This window comes from Vicugna pacos, chromosome 2, assembly GCF_048564905.1.
Source record: "Vicugna pacos chromosome 2, VicPac4, whole genome shotgun sequence".
Lineage (NCBI taxonomy): Eukaryota > Metazoa > Chordata > Mammalia > Artiodactyla > Camelidae > Vicugna > Vicugna pacos.
The window spans coordinates 11,561,628-11,576,693 of record NC_132988.1 but is presented as its reverse complement, the minus strand read 5'-3'; the positions used below and the strand labels follow the sequence as shown (position 1 = coordinate 11,576,693).

At 43.5% G+C, this 15,066-nt stretch overlaps 1 pseudogene; it reads left to right on the top strand.

The window, feature by feature from the left end:
* Window positions 1-476: 476 nt before the first annotated feature.
* LOC102530761 (N-acetylaspartylglutamate synthase A pseudogene) lies at window positions 477-1,742 on the top strand (annotated as a pseudogene).
* Window positions 1,743-15,066: the final 13,324 nt, after the last annotated feature.

Genomic DNA, 15,066 nt, shown 5'->3' with positions numbered 1-15,066 from the left:
AGGGAGGCTGAGGGGGTTGGAGAAGCAAGTAAGGGCCAGGGCTGGAGCCAGAGTCTGCAGAAACTGGAACCGCTGGCCCCCTCCCTGACTCTGCTGGCTCTCTCCTGATCCCAGGCCAGGGCTGGGAGTTCTCTGGGTATCATTTTCTGCAGGAACTGAGTCGAGTACACAAAGGAAAAGAAGAAGGAGAACTGTCACCCTCTGTGTGAAGCTCTGGGGCCTCCAGTCCTGCCTGCAGCCCTCCTTCGTCCCTTGCTTGGACGGGGCCACATGATGGGGGACCCAGCTCTGAACTACTGCACCGAAACAGGGCCTTCCAAACAGCCATGTTTCACAGAGGCATTGTCTTCCCTGACATCCCAGCCCACCAGTGCCACGTTACAGCCCCAAGGGAGCACTACCAGCGTTGCTGGCCTAATGGATGGGTTGGGGAAGGCGGGTGGGACAGGGGCTGGAGGAGGGGCTCCGGGCCCATCATGGCCCAGGAAGGACCTGCTGGTGTTGGTGAAGGCAGAGCCAGGGCGCCACCCAATCAGCACAATGACTACATCTCCCGTTTTGAAGAAGCCTCAGGCCTTGCCAACGTTCATGGCCAAGTTCATCCAGAGGTCCATGCCCGCTGCCCAGGCCTCCTGCACTGGGTCCTTATACACCACAGGGAAGCTCCTGCGCCCCCCAAGCAGTGCTGCTCTGAGCAGGACGTGCGCTTCCGGGCGGTGCTCCTGGACCAGATCGCCAACACCACAGTCGGCGGCAACCTCGGCCTGCAGCTGAGCCAGAAGGCGCTCACCACTTTCCTAGACGTGGTGCTTGTCCGGGGTGCCCACACCCTCAGTGCAATCGGATAGTGACATCACAGTCCTGAGACACCTGGAGAAGTTGGGTTGCCGCTTAGTCAACCGCCCACAGGGCATTTTAAACTGCATCAACAAATTCTGGATGTCCCAGGAGCTGGCTGGACATGGGGGTCCCCATGCCAGACACCTTCTCCTATGGTGGGCATGAAGACTTTTCCAAAATGATCGATGAAGCCAAGCCGCTGGGCTAGCCGGTGGTGATGAAGAGCACGCGCCGACATCAGGGAAAAGCTGTTTTTCTCGCAAGAGCTAAACACCACCTCTCAGACATCTGCCATCTGACCCGCCTTGACGTGTCCTACCTGTTCTTGAAGGAGTCCCGTGGAAAGGGTATCCGGGTGGTGGCTGTTGGGGGCCAGGTGATGGGCTCCATGCTTTGCTGCTGCACAGACAGATGGACGCAGAACAACTGCTCTCTTGGTGGCCTGAGCGTCATGTGCCCACTGACGGAACAAGGCAAGCAGCTGGCTATCCAGGTGTCCAACATCACGGACACGGACTTCTGTGGCATCGATCTCCTCATCATGGACGATGGCTCCTTTGCGGTGTGTGAGGCAAACACCAACGTCAGTTTCCTAGCCTTCGACCAGGCGTGCAACTTAGACATGAGTGGGATCATTGCAGACTATACCGTGTCCTTGCTGCCCACCAGGCAGACTGGGAGGATGGCCGTCCTCCCAGGACTGTCTAGTCCCAGGGAGAAGGAGCCAGATGGCTGTGCTTCAGCTCAGGGAGTAGCAGAGAGCGTCTACACCATCAACAGTGGGTCCACCTCTAGCGAGACGGAGCCTGAACCGAGAGAGCTGCGGGATTCCTCAGTGAGCACAGCGGGGCCCCGGCTACAACATTCACAACAGGATTGCTTCCGAGTTAACACTAAGGTAAATTCCTGCTCTTTGGCAGTGTTGAAACCAAATCCTACTGCTTCCCTAGTAGTTCTGGGCGAATAAAATCTGGACGAATGTGATTTCGTTTGCAAAAAAAAAAAGAAAGCTGTCTGGGGATTCTGGGTCACAGCAATGATGGGGACGTGGGGGCGGTATCTGGCCATCTGGTGAGCAGACCTGCCAGACTTGGTGAGGACAATGATGGCCCGACTGCAGCACTTGAAGGAGGCCTCCACAGCACCCATGGTGGCGGCTTCCGTGGGGTGGCTGGGAATGGGAGCCAGGAGGCGGAGCTCCTCTAATAATTGCAAATGGTAGATGGCGCCCTCTGCCTCACGGGCAATCAGGTGCTGCCTGCAAACAGCCTCCAGGGGGCAGTCCCCTGTGGCCGTCTCTCCAGACAGTGTGATGCAGTCGGCTCCATCCAACACAGCATTGTAGGTTTATTTATTTTAATTTTTAAAAAAAAATTAATGGAAGTACTGGGGTGTGAACCCAGGACCTCATGCATGCTAAGCACACACTACCACTGAGCTGTACTCCACCCCTAAACGTAGCATTTTAAAATGACCGTAAGCGTAGCAGAGAGCTTTGGAGCATGGGGAACGGATCCAGAGTGCTCTTGGGTTAAGCTGAGTCCCTTCACTTAACAGCATACGATTTTGGTGAATCACTTAATCCGTTAGTGTCGTGGAGAGATAATAATACAACCTGCCTCAGATCCTTCTGAGGATTAAATGAGTTCATATTAGCAAAACACTTAAAATAGTGCTTGGCCCATAGCAAGCGCATGTTAGGTATAGTGCTAGTCTGGATTCTTTGTAAATTACTAAAGTTTTCCTTTTGGGGTCTCAGGTGCAGAGGTTTGAATGAATTTTACTCCTCTGTTCATGGCAAAATCGATAAACATTATGTAAAGCAGCTACTCTATAATTTACAAACTTAATATTGCCAGATTTTTAGAGGTGTGATTGCTTCAAACAAGGCTGAGCTACACACATAGAATTAAAATATGGCACAGTTTATCTGATTGTTATTTGCTATAAAATTCCCCACATAAATCCAGTAATATGGATGGGATATAACTTTTATTAAAAAGGCATTTTATTTCTTTATTTTAAAGTCTTTAATTAACAAGGTATGAATTGTAACACGAATTTTTAATTTAAAAATTTTTTAATTTTTAAAAATTTTTTTGTGTTATTTCTCTAATGTGTTTTTTGGGGGAGGTGGGGAGTGGAATGTGACTTTCACAAACTATCTGTTCTATCGTTACAATTACCTTTTCTCTCAGCAATATTTTCACGAGACTGTTATTTGGCAAGTCTGGGCTCAGAAGTGCTCTGTACCATACCTGGTCTCTTTAACAGGAGCAGGAATGTTGCATCAAAATCATGAAGGCAAATGACTCTGCAGACAGTAAAGCTTTGGAAATCATGAAGTATCAGGATTCCAAATCAGTAAAAGAGCCAAACTCTAGTCAGCAGATATTAAGAATTGGGTTACATTAATAAAATCTGTATCTGGCTAACTGACACTTTCGGAAGATGATGTTGACTCTGTGATATATCCTGGCATTTGGAGAAGGAACACTGGCTCCTGGTTACATATAAGTGAGGTTTCTGGTACTTGCCAAGGGAAAGAAAGTTCAGAAATGCACATTTAAATGTTAATGATTCTGCAAAGGCTCACAGACCTTCCTCCAAACACGCAGATGAACACCCTCTTTTCTCCAGCCCAGATAGGCATCTGCCTTATCCTGAGGAAAGGATTGCCCTGGGCTGCAACAAGTCTCGTAAATTTTCAAGGCTGGTTGTTTTCAATTATTAGAAACATCTTTCTAATTCTGATCCCTCTGGATAAATAGATACTTTCTTCCAAAGCCAAATTGCAGAATGCTAGAGTCTGAGATGACCGTAGAGGTCCTCTTCACTTCCTGCTTTATTCTACAGTTGAGAGAACAGAGGCTCAGAGGGGAAAAGCCTGTCCAAGGTGGTGCAGCCAGCAGCGATGTCAAGATGAGGATCCAGAACAGTTTCCCGAAAGATCGCCAATCATCATTAACTAAAACAGAGAGGGAATTTTACTTCTGTGAACTGACTTGTGTCCGACTTACTAGTATTATTTGCGGATTCCACTGAATCAGTAAATCCAAGGGACAGCTCACCAGGAATTGGAGTTGGCAGGAATCGTTCATCAATGCAACCCCGGGACAGACCTGCTGCTATTGGCTGATACTCCAAAGCCAGCTACGTAACTGACATGGATGGCACTCTGGCTTGTCACCGTGAGGAAGTCTTTGCAAAGAATGGTTAGCTGGGATTTGTCACACTTGTCATCAGAACAGAGGGTAAAGATTTTGTTAGGTAAACCCAGTCTGTTTATAGTACCCTCCAGTGTACACAAAAGTCAGTAGTTGGTTATTGGCTTGGACAGAAAGTTATAAGCAGGAATATATATTTATACAGTTGGCATCAAATCTGGATTGTATTTCCACACCTAAATGTACTCTCAACGCTGACAACAGTGTGATTACTGCAGAGCTGCTCAGATGCCAACTTTTAATTTTTAAAACTATTCCTATCAGAAGTTTTTAGGCTCTTGATGCGAGGATGCAGGCTGGGATATTGTTGTTAGTTGATCTTCTAAAGGAAATGCAGCTGAAATGCAAGAGAAGAAAGGTGTCAGTCAAGATCTGAAGTTTTATCTTGTTCCGAACTTGAGCCTAAGGGGAGTAGTTCTGGACAAGGCTTTTATAGTTGTTGTTGAAAGTGACTTTTAAACGGTCAGGTCTTGATTATGAAATGCTTTTGACCTATGTTTCCTTGATGCTGCCTTAATTTTCTATACATCCATGAACGTGCTGTGATCCCCCCAGCCCCACTCTCTCTCTCCATCTGCCCTTTTTTCAGTCCTCCCATATTTCCTTCTACAATCTCCAGGCTGGATTTCAGGGTAGCGTCATGGGCTTCTGTGTTTCCCGGCCCTGAGGTGCTACAGCATCTGTCCTGCTGCCTGCTTGGGTTTTCCTGTCCCCCCGGGGGGCCCAGCTCTGCTGCTGTGGGAGACACGAGGCCCATGGTGAAGTTTTGGAGATACTTCCTGAATCCAACCCTGGGATCACCGTGGGGCCGACTGAGACTACCCGCAGAAGCCTTGGCAGGTGATTTCGCACAAGAAAGGCTGCAAGTGTTACAGAGTCCAAACTCTGCAGGCCACATGACAGGCCAGTAAATCAGGAGACAAGGTGTTGGGGCAAGGAATAACAACTTTATTCAGAAAGCCAGAAGACCAAGAAGATGGCAGACTAATGTCCTGGAGAATCATCTTCCCCAAGTCAGAATTCAGGCTTTTTTAATACTAAAAAGGGGAGAGGGTGTGCTTGGTTGTTGCAAACTTCTTGGTGTAGGAGTTCTTTGTTCTTGGAATCCTTCGTTCTTGCAGCTGTTCACCTGGGTCAGGTCATTGTGTCCCAGTAAAACCTCCAACAAAACAAACGTTATTTTCCATTCTGCAACTTGTTATCTTTATATGAATGGAAAAGTGTTAATATCCTTAAAGCTTAGAGCCTTGAGAATAGGCTCTCCTGTGTATTTCAGCCTCTAGGCAACATTCTTTTACAAAAGGTGCAGAACCACTAAGACTAAGCCTAGGAAACAGAGCACAGGATTAAGGAGAAAGGAACAGATCGAATACAGAGTCAGATTTGTTCTTTTCTATTCTACAGGGTCTGGTGGGCAGAAAGAGCACTGGGCTCAGGGTGAGGGCAGCGGGCTGCTGGCCCTCATTCCGTGTGGTCCTGGGCAGATCACTCAGCCTCTCTGACCATATGTTCCCCCATCTATGAAGGGACAAGGTTGGGCCAGGCAATCTCTTAATTCCTTTCCAGTTGCAATGCAATTGACTCAGGAGACACAGTTTGATTCAAGGCGTATCCAATTCCACTTAACAAGACTCATGATGGGATTCCTCGCTACATACGCAAAAGAAAATAAAAATCGATACGTGTTTTGAAGTTACAGTAATTGAATGTGACTGCCCTTGGTGTAATTCCAGCATCAGGGAGCTTATTAAGCATTAATGAAGGAGCAGAATGAGCTGAGGTCTCAATCTGACTTTTCATTTTAAATTGGACCTGGTTAGTTCATCCTCCACTTACATACCCTGAAATTATCTGATAGCAGCAGAGGATAGTTAGAATCCCATTTCAATCAGTGACTTCCGTGGCAAGTAGGGTTGCACGATTCTCTAGTCAGAAGCGTCACTATGGTAACTTGCAGGGGCCCCTGCCGCAAACGTCCCCCTGTTCATCCATTGTCAGGAGCTACAATCACCCTTGCTCTCTATGCTTCAATGAACACATTCACATTGATAGAACTTGTTGGACAAAAAACCCCAATCTGTGGTTAAATCCTAGCGACTGGAGAGAAAAGACAAAAATAAGTGAGAGCTTTCTTTTATGAAATGTTGAAAAAAAATCAATGCCCTCCAGTTATCTGATTCGTATAAACATCTAAACCAGAACTCGGTGTAGGGACCCACTCATGAGTTTCCATCCATGTGGAATGAGTCAAACATACTGTGTGAGGATGTATTAAGTGGAAGAGTTGAAAGCAATTCATTTGCCAAATTTCATACACAAAAAAAATTAAAACAGATTCACTGTTATCCCTTTAAAATGTTTTTTTTTTCTCTCTCATTGCATGAGAGTGTTTTTAAAAGTCAAGGAACATAGGGGTTAAATTACAATCAGGATGCAGGAAACTGCGTTACTTGGGGATCATCCATAAGATAATGTGAACTTATCTGACCTGGCAGGAAAAAAGTTGAAAATCTGCTGAAGTAAAAGACCCTAGACCGAGCAATCAAGTACTTTTATAAATATATCATTTTCTTTTTGCTGGGATTATTACAAACACACACACACACACGCTTTCCTTCATTATGTAAGGTATACACGTTCATTGCAAAGAAAACGAGCATATTGAGGTAAATATAAAAGTAAGCCATATTCCCAAGTGCAATAATAGGAACCCATCTTAAAGGTTATTGTGATGATTAAATGAGTGAATATAGATGTTACAAAGTGCCTGGCCCAGAGCAAGCACTTCTGTGAGTGTTAGCTAGCATCGTTATCAGATACTTTGGTCGGTATCCTTCTGATTTCCCTTTCCAACTCTGCCTCCCTCAGTGTTTACTAACTCCGTTAGTGGCATTAATATTATCATTTTTTTAAGTTATTCAGACCAAAAACTTCACTCCTCTCTCTACCTCATGCTATCGACCCAGTACATTAGACAATCCTGGAAATGCTTCCTTAAATATATACCCAGACTTTTTTTTCTCACCAACTCCATTACTGCTGCCCTTGTTCAAGCCAGAAGCCTCTTCTGCAGTGGCCGTTGAACTGGTCTTTCTGCTTCCACTCTTGCGCCCCCTATAGACTAGTCCTCACACAGCAGCCAGAGTTCTCGTTAAGCCTCTGCCCAAAACCAACCCAGTGGTTTGCAAAAGACCCTGGCCCTTGCTAGCCCACACACTGGCTTCTTCTCCCACCAGCTCCCAGCCATGGGTCCTTCTCGCTGGGCTTTGAACGTGCCCACCATGCTTTTCTTCAGCATCTAAGTTTGGTGTCATCCGAGGAGAGCCTGGCACTCCCTCCATCTTCCTGCACAATTCTGTTCAAATGTCGTCTCCTCAGAGAACTCTTCGCGGATCACTCTATGTAAAATCGTCCCCTCCTCCACACTCCAATTCATTACCCAAGCTTACTTTTATTCATAGGGCTAATCTCTCTCTGACATTATATTTAATATTCATTTGTTTATTAACTTTCACTACCTTTTAATATTGTAAACTGTATATGGGTGGGACCTCTAGGTGTCTGACTCACTGCTGTCTCCCCAGTGCCTGGAACAGTTCCTGGAGCAGTAAGATCATAGAAGCGTGTCACAGGTACTTGGTGAATGGATGAACGAACATTCTCTGTGTCCACACGTACATTATAAACTTCATCATATGATACATTGCTTGTGGCCCACTTTAACATTCTGTATTGCAACCTGTGCATTTTGTCTGTCAGTAAACAGACCTTCATGACACTATTTTGATTGATGGCACAAGAGGTCTTTGTCTGGTGTATGGATGTATAATAATTAATTGAAACAATGTTGTTTTTTTTACTCTATGTATATATATTTTTATCAAAGTATAATCAGTTTACAGTGTTGTGTCAAGTTCTACAATGTTGTATTAATGGACCTTAAGACTGATTGAGATTTTTTTCCTATAATAAAGCCTACTGACATGAATGTCTTTAGGAATAGCTTTAAATATAGCCACAGGGTAAGTTATTGGAAAGGGAGCGTGACTTCAGATGTCCTCATTTGGGGAATTTTATTATGAAACATATCATCAGATCATCTTTCAGAGCAATTGTTCTGATTTTGATCCCACCATCAGTGTGGAGGCAGCCTTTATAAGCCCAGTGTTTGCCATAGAAAGATTCTGGATGCAGAGAAGCAGGGTTGCATTTATTGAACTTGAATAGCACCCCACAAAAAAGAACTGTACTCAGCAGCATTTAAAATGTTTTGGTGAATGTAAGGATGAAAAATCTGGCAGAGACTGTTTTGAGTTGAAGCAGAAGTGCCCTTGGGGCCTGTTGATTTGCAGGGCAAGGCAGATCTTAAAGCCAAGCAGCATAGTCATAGTCGGGCAAAACGCCTGGGGAACAAATCATGTTGTAAAGCCTTCATTTCTGCCCTGAAGTAGGATGCTTAACATCCATGCCCTTCTGGGTAGAAAAACACTCTCCCAGGAAGTACTACAGGTTTTCAAGGATTCCAGGAGCAAAGATGGTTGGAAAACATTCTTGAAGACAAGAATAGGCTGTTCAGTGTTGCCTTCATGCCTTTCCTTGTGATACGCTGGCCCCCACTATCCAAGTTCCCCTTCTGATGTTGTTAAAATGCGAGATGATCAGGGCAGGAATAAATGATTTAGAGAAACTTGCATTTCTGTGGTGCTGCATCTACTGATCTTGAATAGCCATCCAGCAGAAGAGAGGATGGAGGTGGTCACCCTGCCCCTAGGAAGCTGGCTCCAGGCAGGTCTGGCAGCACCTGATGGTGTGACAGATGCCCCCCAAGTGTTTAATACCCAGGGTGGAAAACAGAAGCACTCTCTACACTTGACATTTTCTGCAACCTCAAGGTCAGAGAGAAGAAACTGAAAACGTGATGTTCCAGAGGGCCGGAATTTCCTTCAGAAATTCCCGTGAGCCAGTGGGCAGGAAAGCAAGAAAGCCATGGGGTGGCAGGTCCAGGAAAACCTCACGTATGAACTTCCATGGAAAGATACCCCTGTTTCTTCTCTCTGAATTCGATTCTGGGGGACTTGAGCCTTGTTTTTCTTGAGGACGAGGCGGGCACCTGTGTTTCCTGGCCCCAGGACCACAGTACCCTTCTTGCCCACACTCATTCGTCAGCACACATTCAACTCGCCCTCACTTCAGGCTGCCTTGAGCTTGACAATTGTGGCAGAGAATTAGATTGGTCACCACCCTATTAGGATCAAACACCCTTCCTTAGATATTCTTTCCCCATCTTTCTAGTCCCATGAGTCATAAAGAGAACCAACTCAGAAATTTCTTGATCAAGAGCAGGCTGTTAATTCTGCTCATGTTACCATGACCTTAAAGCTCTCATGTGTATGCATGACTGGGGCATCATGCTGTACACTAGAAATGGACGCATTGTAACTAACTGTACTTCAATTAAAAAAAAAAGAGCAAAGGGAAGCTTTTGAAAACGTTTCGTATTCTACTGTGTTCTTTATGCCAGCTCTCCAGCACTTAATCCCTACAACAAGTGCTTTGTCCTGGGAATAATTTCAAAATTATTATCATGGAAGCCCCAGAGATAGGCCCTGTGATTCTGACTCCCACAAAGATGTGTGGAACCACCAAAGAGAAGCTGCAGGAATGAAATTACTTCTCTAAGATCCTTTGAAGTGCTCCCTTCTGCCTCCCAGGGCTTCTCCCAGGGCGCTGGTTTCCATGGACTATCCTCTTAGTCTTCAGGAAGACCAACATCACATGCTGGAAAGTTCACTCATTCCATGCTTTTCCAAGGCGCCGAGCAGGAGACATGCATTAGCTCCAGACCCCCTGCCTCCTGGACCCGCAGGATGGAAACGGGACTCTCCAGGACTCAGGGTGAGGATGCTGGGCTGGGGCGTATGGCTGTTCCCCCTCGGGGCATCTGATTTTTATCTCCCTGATTTCACAGTTTGCTAATGCCATTTTCAAAATTTCTGTGGACTCCAAAATTGTTTCCATGATTTCATTGTTTTTTTGTATTAAAGATTTAATTTTGCTATTTTTTTAAGACTGAAATTGTTATTGTCCTGTAATTTAAAATGTGTGACATTTCAGTATTAAAGCCGGGATCCAGCTGTAACCTGGTTCTTTGGGTCACTTGAAGGATTGCTGAATGGTTCTCTCTTGTTTGGATGCAGGGTCCTGCCCCTGCAGGAGCTAGACCCAGGCAGCCCTCTCAGAGGTCACGTGCCCGGCAGGTACAAGGAGGAAGAATCGGGGGCTTGGGTCTGCTGGAAATTCTCCTAGCCTGGTAATCGAGGTGAGACCTCTTCAGGGCTTTGCCTGTCTCAGTCAGTGGGTCCTGGCTGAGCAAGTCCTGTGTGCCAGGTCCAGTTTACCTGGTACTGGGCCACTAACAGGGGTAAGGCATGGTCTCTGTGCTCCAGAGGTTCAGAGTGGGGCGTTATATCAGAGGCCGTGGCCGCTCTGCAGCTCTGCCACTTACTGACTTGGTTAAGCCACTTGACCTGCTGAGCCTCAGTTTTCTCATCTGTAAAATGGCTTCACAAGTATCACCGACTGTTATATCTGTCTGTCCATAGAGTAACAGCAGGTTGCACTCACAAATACAGAGAATACCTGCAGTCAAGTTCTTCATCCTTTCGGGACTTAGCCTCTCCCCTGGAAAATCACTTCCTCTATTCCTCACGGCTGTGGTGAGGCCAGTCACAGTGATCTCTGGGAATCTTCTGCCAGGCCACTAGCATGCAGTGGGTGCTCCATAAGTTCTCCTTCACTGCCCTTCAGACACTTCCTGTGGCCCAGAGGCCTGATCTGGCACAGAGAGATTAAGGAGATATTTTGTTGGAAGCTGAAGTGCCCTCCCCATTTTGTTTTAATTTTATATTAATTTTCTACACACGAAACCTCGGGGTTTCCATTAGAATTCTGATTTCTGGCTTCTCTCTTTTAACTATGTTTGCCAAAAGTAATATGTGTCCATAATTTTAAAAAAAGATAGTAGCACGAGACTTAAAATAGCGGTCCTCTGCCTTCCTGTCCCCAGCCATTCTCCCCAAAGGCAGCCGCTGTCATTTCTTTTAACTTAATTCCTTGGCATTTAGTCCTATCTTTCTAAACAATAGAACAATACTGCTACTTCTCATTGCAGTGATTGACTTTCTTATGAAAGACGGAAGCTGGCCTCTCTCACACACACATACTCCGCCCCCATCCTCACCGTGCAGTTAACTCACAATCATTTGTTGAATTAGCCCTCAGTGTTTGCATTTTTAGGACAGTGTGAATGTTGCACACATCTGTGATTCTATTTCCTTTCTTGTACACTATTCTTTTCCCCTGGAGTTCAAATTGTATTATTATTATTATTTTTTAGATCTGCTTCATGTTCCTACACTAATTAGTTTGCACATTCTTCAGAAGAACATAACTTCAGGAACTGGCTCCCGTTTTTTCCCTCTCCTTGGAGGAGACACTGTTTCTGGAGTACTTCATCTTCCTGCTCCAACCCAGACTTGAGGACTTTCAAGGCCTATTGCATAGCTACTGACCTGGGTACTCCCTTAAGTGTTAATCAAGGAATTCTTTTCATGTCTGAATATGGTCTCTTCCTGAGGTTATGCCCTTCATTTTCTGGATACTGTGCATTCCTTTATCTCTGTTTCCTTTCTTGTTTATATGGAACACATCCTCTAGCAGCTTTCAGACATAAGGTACATAGCAAGTAATCTTTTTCAGATCTTGAATGTCAGAAAATGTTTACTGTATAATTTCATTAAGTTATAGTTTAGATGCTTATAAAATTCTAGATTGAAAATATTTTAAAAAGTTAGAATATTGGTAGTAGTGCTCCAGAATCTTCTAGATTTCCAGGTGCTTCTGGAAAATCCAGTGCCAAGCTGATTCTTCTCTTTTGGTATAGACTCTGTTATTTCTGTCTGGGATTTCTTAGGACTTTTTCTTCATTCCCAATATTCAGAAATGTCACAGTGGTTTTGCCTTGGTGTTTTTTTGTTTTGTTTTGTTTTGTTTTAAAATTGTTCTCACTCGGTGGCCATTTCAATTCTGGAACTCATGGCCTTTATTTCTGGGAAAGTTTCTGGTGTTATCTGATTTTTTACTTCTGTCTATTTTCTTAGTATTCTTTCTGGAACTCCTATTAGTCAGAGACCAGAGCTTCTGAACTGATCCTCTATTTTAAAAAATCTTTTTTTTTATCCTATTTTCCTGTTTGGTATAATTTATTTTTGTTCTATTTCTATTAAGATTTTCTCAACATTATCTTTTTTTCCCTACTTATTTTTTTAAAAAATTTGCATTTCTACTTTAAATTCCTGAGAATTCTTTCTTGTTCTCGAAAGTTTCTTTCTTTTCTCTTTAAGATAACATCTTACTCTTGTTACTTCTATTCAAAGAGGCAATAATTTCTTTTATCTCTGAAAAGCTTAGGTTGAGGTTTAAGTTTCCTTCTTTCCCAGTCTACTGTCTGCTTCATCTTTCTGGTTTGTTAATTTGGTCTGTGTATTTCATGTATCTGATGGTCACTGGCTAACTGTACTGATATAGATGTGAAGTAGGGTCCTAACCAGAGGTGTACCTAGCATATTTGACACCTGGATCAGATCAATTCATTTTGCGATGTAGCAGAAATAAATCGATTGTCCCATCTAATTTATTTAATTGAAATTGTCCTTAGTAAGTAATTGTGTTTATTATATGTATATAAATGTAACATTGACATTTCAGTGAACAGAATGTAAAATTTAAATTAATTTTTTGATAAGAACAAAATTTCGAAGGTATTTAAAATCAAGTTGTGCCACTCCTTACTCTGCTGCCAGATCCCAAAGGGAATGTATTCACTCTGCTGAAAGGGGTACTTTCAAGTTGGAGAAGCTGTTTTGAGGCAAGGCAATTTAGATAAATGCTTTGGGAACCAGGTCCTCTGTTCAGAAGGAATCCGTGAAATCCTCCAGCAGGTCAGAAAAATTCATCTCCTAGTTTACCAACCAGAAACAGTCATGCTTTGCAAAACACATGTTTTCCACCAAGCACCACATGAAACCTGGGGTCACCATACAAAATGATCAGAGAAATAACAGGATGGAAATGGCCTTCCAGCTAAATTCTTACAATCACTGGTTTAAATGAATCTCAAACCTGGTTTGTAGCTACAGAGTTAAGAACTAGCTCAACTGTGGGCACTCTGTACAAATTTATTTGCTTTTCTAGTCCTATAAGTCTGGACCCCAAGGAAATATTTTTTGTTTCATTTTGTTTGCTTCTTTTAATTGATAATAACCAGTGTTGTCAAGGACTCAGGGAAACTGAAACTCAAATAGCTATTATTGGAATCTTTATTGGATGTGATTCTTGGTTGCAAACAACATAATTCACTCTGACTACTTCAAGCAAAAAAAATTACTAAAGGATATTAAATATCTCACAAATTACCTCTCTAGGACAATGTGAAATGCTCAGGGGAAGAAACAAAGAGACATTTATCAACCTGCTCCTATTCTCCATCAGTCAAGGTTTGCCTGTAGGGTGTTAACTACCTTGCACTGTGGGATTTCATGTATTTAAGGACAGAGTGGGTTGCTTTGGGTTCCAAGAAAAGCTCTGGGTAGGGGATATCAAGAGGAAAGAGGAGGTCTGCGCCAACTTGTTTTTAGAGGAAGATTTGGGGATCAGAGGTCGAGAGTGAAGCATACAGGGAGAAGCTTTGGGGAAGTTGGGAAACTGACTGCTACTGAGAAGGAAAACACTAAAGAAGAAAGACTTTTAAGAAACACTACTGTGGGTAATAAATTGGTTCTCTTCAACATTCTTTAAGATATTTGAAGAAAGATTGATTGATTTGCTTTTAATTATTAGAGCTGTTGGACTGTATTTACTTGAATGCTATAACTTGCAGAGACTGGATGACATGGGGTTCTAGTTTTTAAACAGTTGTTAAAAGTACAAAGTACTCTTCAGTTCATGAGAACCAGGTTCTTCAGTCAGAATATCATGTCCATGTTCAACTTCAGTGGATTTCTGATGTGAACTTTCTAATGGCTTTCAATCAACTGAACTGCATTACAAGCAAAAGAGCTTAAAAAGGTCTCTGGAGATTTGACTCGAGTTATAACATTTGAGAATGAGCTGAAAGCCAGCTTAATGAGCCTTTAAATGACTGGATGCTTGTTCCATTCCTTCTTTCACTTTCTGACAGTCAGGGAGCATCCACAGGACACTGGATTCTTTGAGGAAGGTCACCAAAAGGAAAAAAAAAAAAAAAGAAGGAAAATGTGAATATTTAGCACATTTGGAGAATTTAAAATTCACCTAATGGCATTTGGAAGCCCTAGAACAAAAGAACTAGCTTTCCTCTTTGAACACCAAGAGTATCATTTCACAGAACTCGCCAGGAAGAAACACGTGGATTCAGTGATTCAGGGGGATGGAATCTTCCTTTCTTTTAAGGGAGTGCAAGTGTGTGTCTACACAGAACAATAAGGGGAGAACCAGGGACTCTGACTAGTTTGTGGTATCAGGAAGATATCCAAGTGCAGAGCAAGAAGTCTGAAAGGATCAGGAAAGAACTGAAGGCCATAGTAGGTAATGAGCTGAGCCCGGAATTATCAGACCAAAGAGGAGTGAATGGCCAGATCTGAAAGGTCAAAACAGAAAACATCTGGACCTTAAGAGTTTGCATGATTTGAGGATGTGGCATTGGCCAGGAGAAATTATTCTAAGTTAGAAGTTTTGGAGTCATACATTTTTTGCCACTGATTAGTTACATGAACTTGGGCAAATGATTTAATCTCTATGAGCTTCATACGTTCATTGCAAAGTGACAGTCGTATGGTTGACTTTCTTGTAAGGATTAATGTATGTGAAATGCCGGATATACTTCCTGATAGATGCTCAAGAATGATACGATTATTTCTAAGACTGAAGTTTTTTCACAGTGAGAAACCTTGTTCCCGTCTCC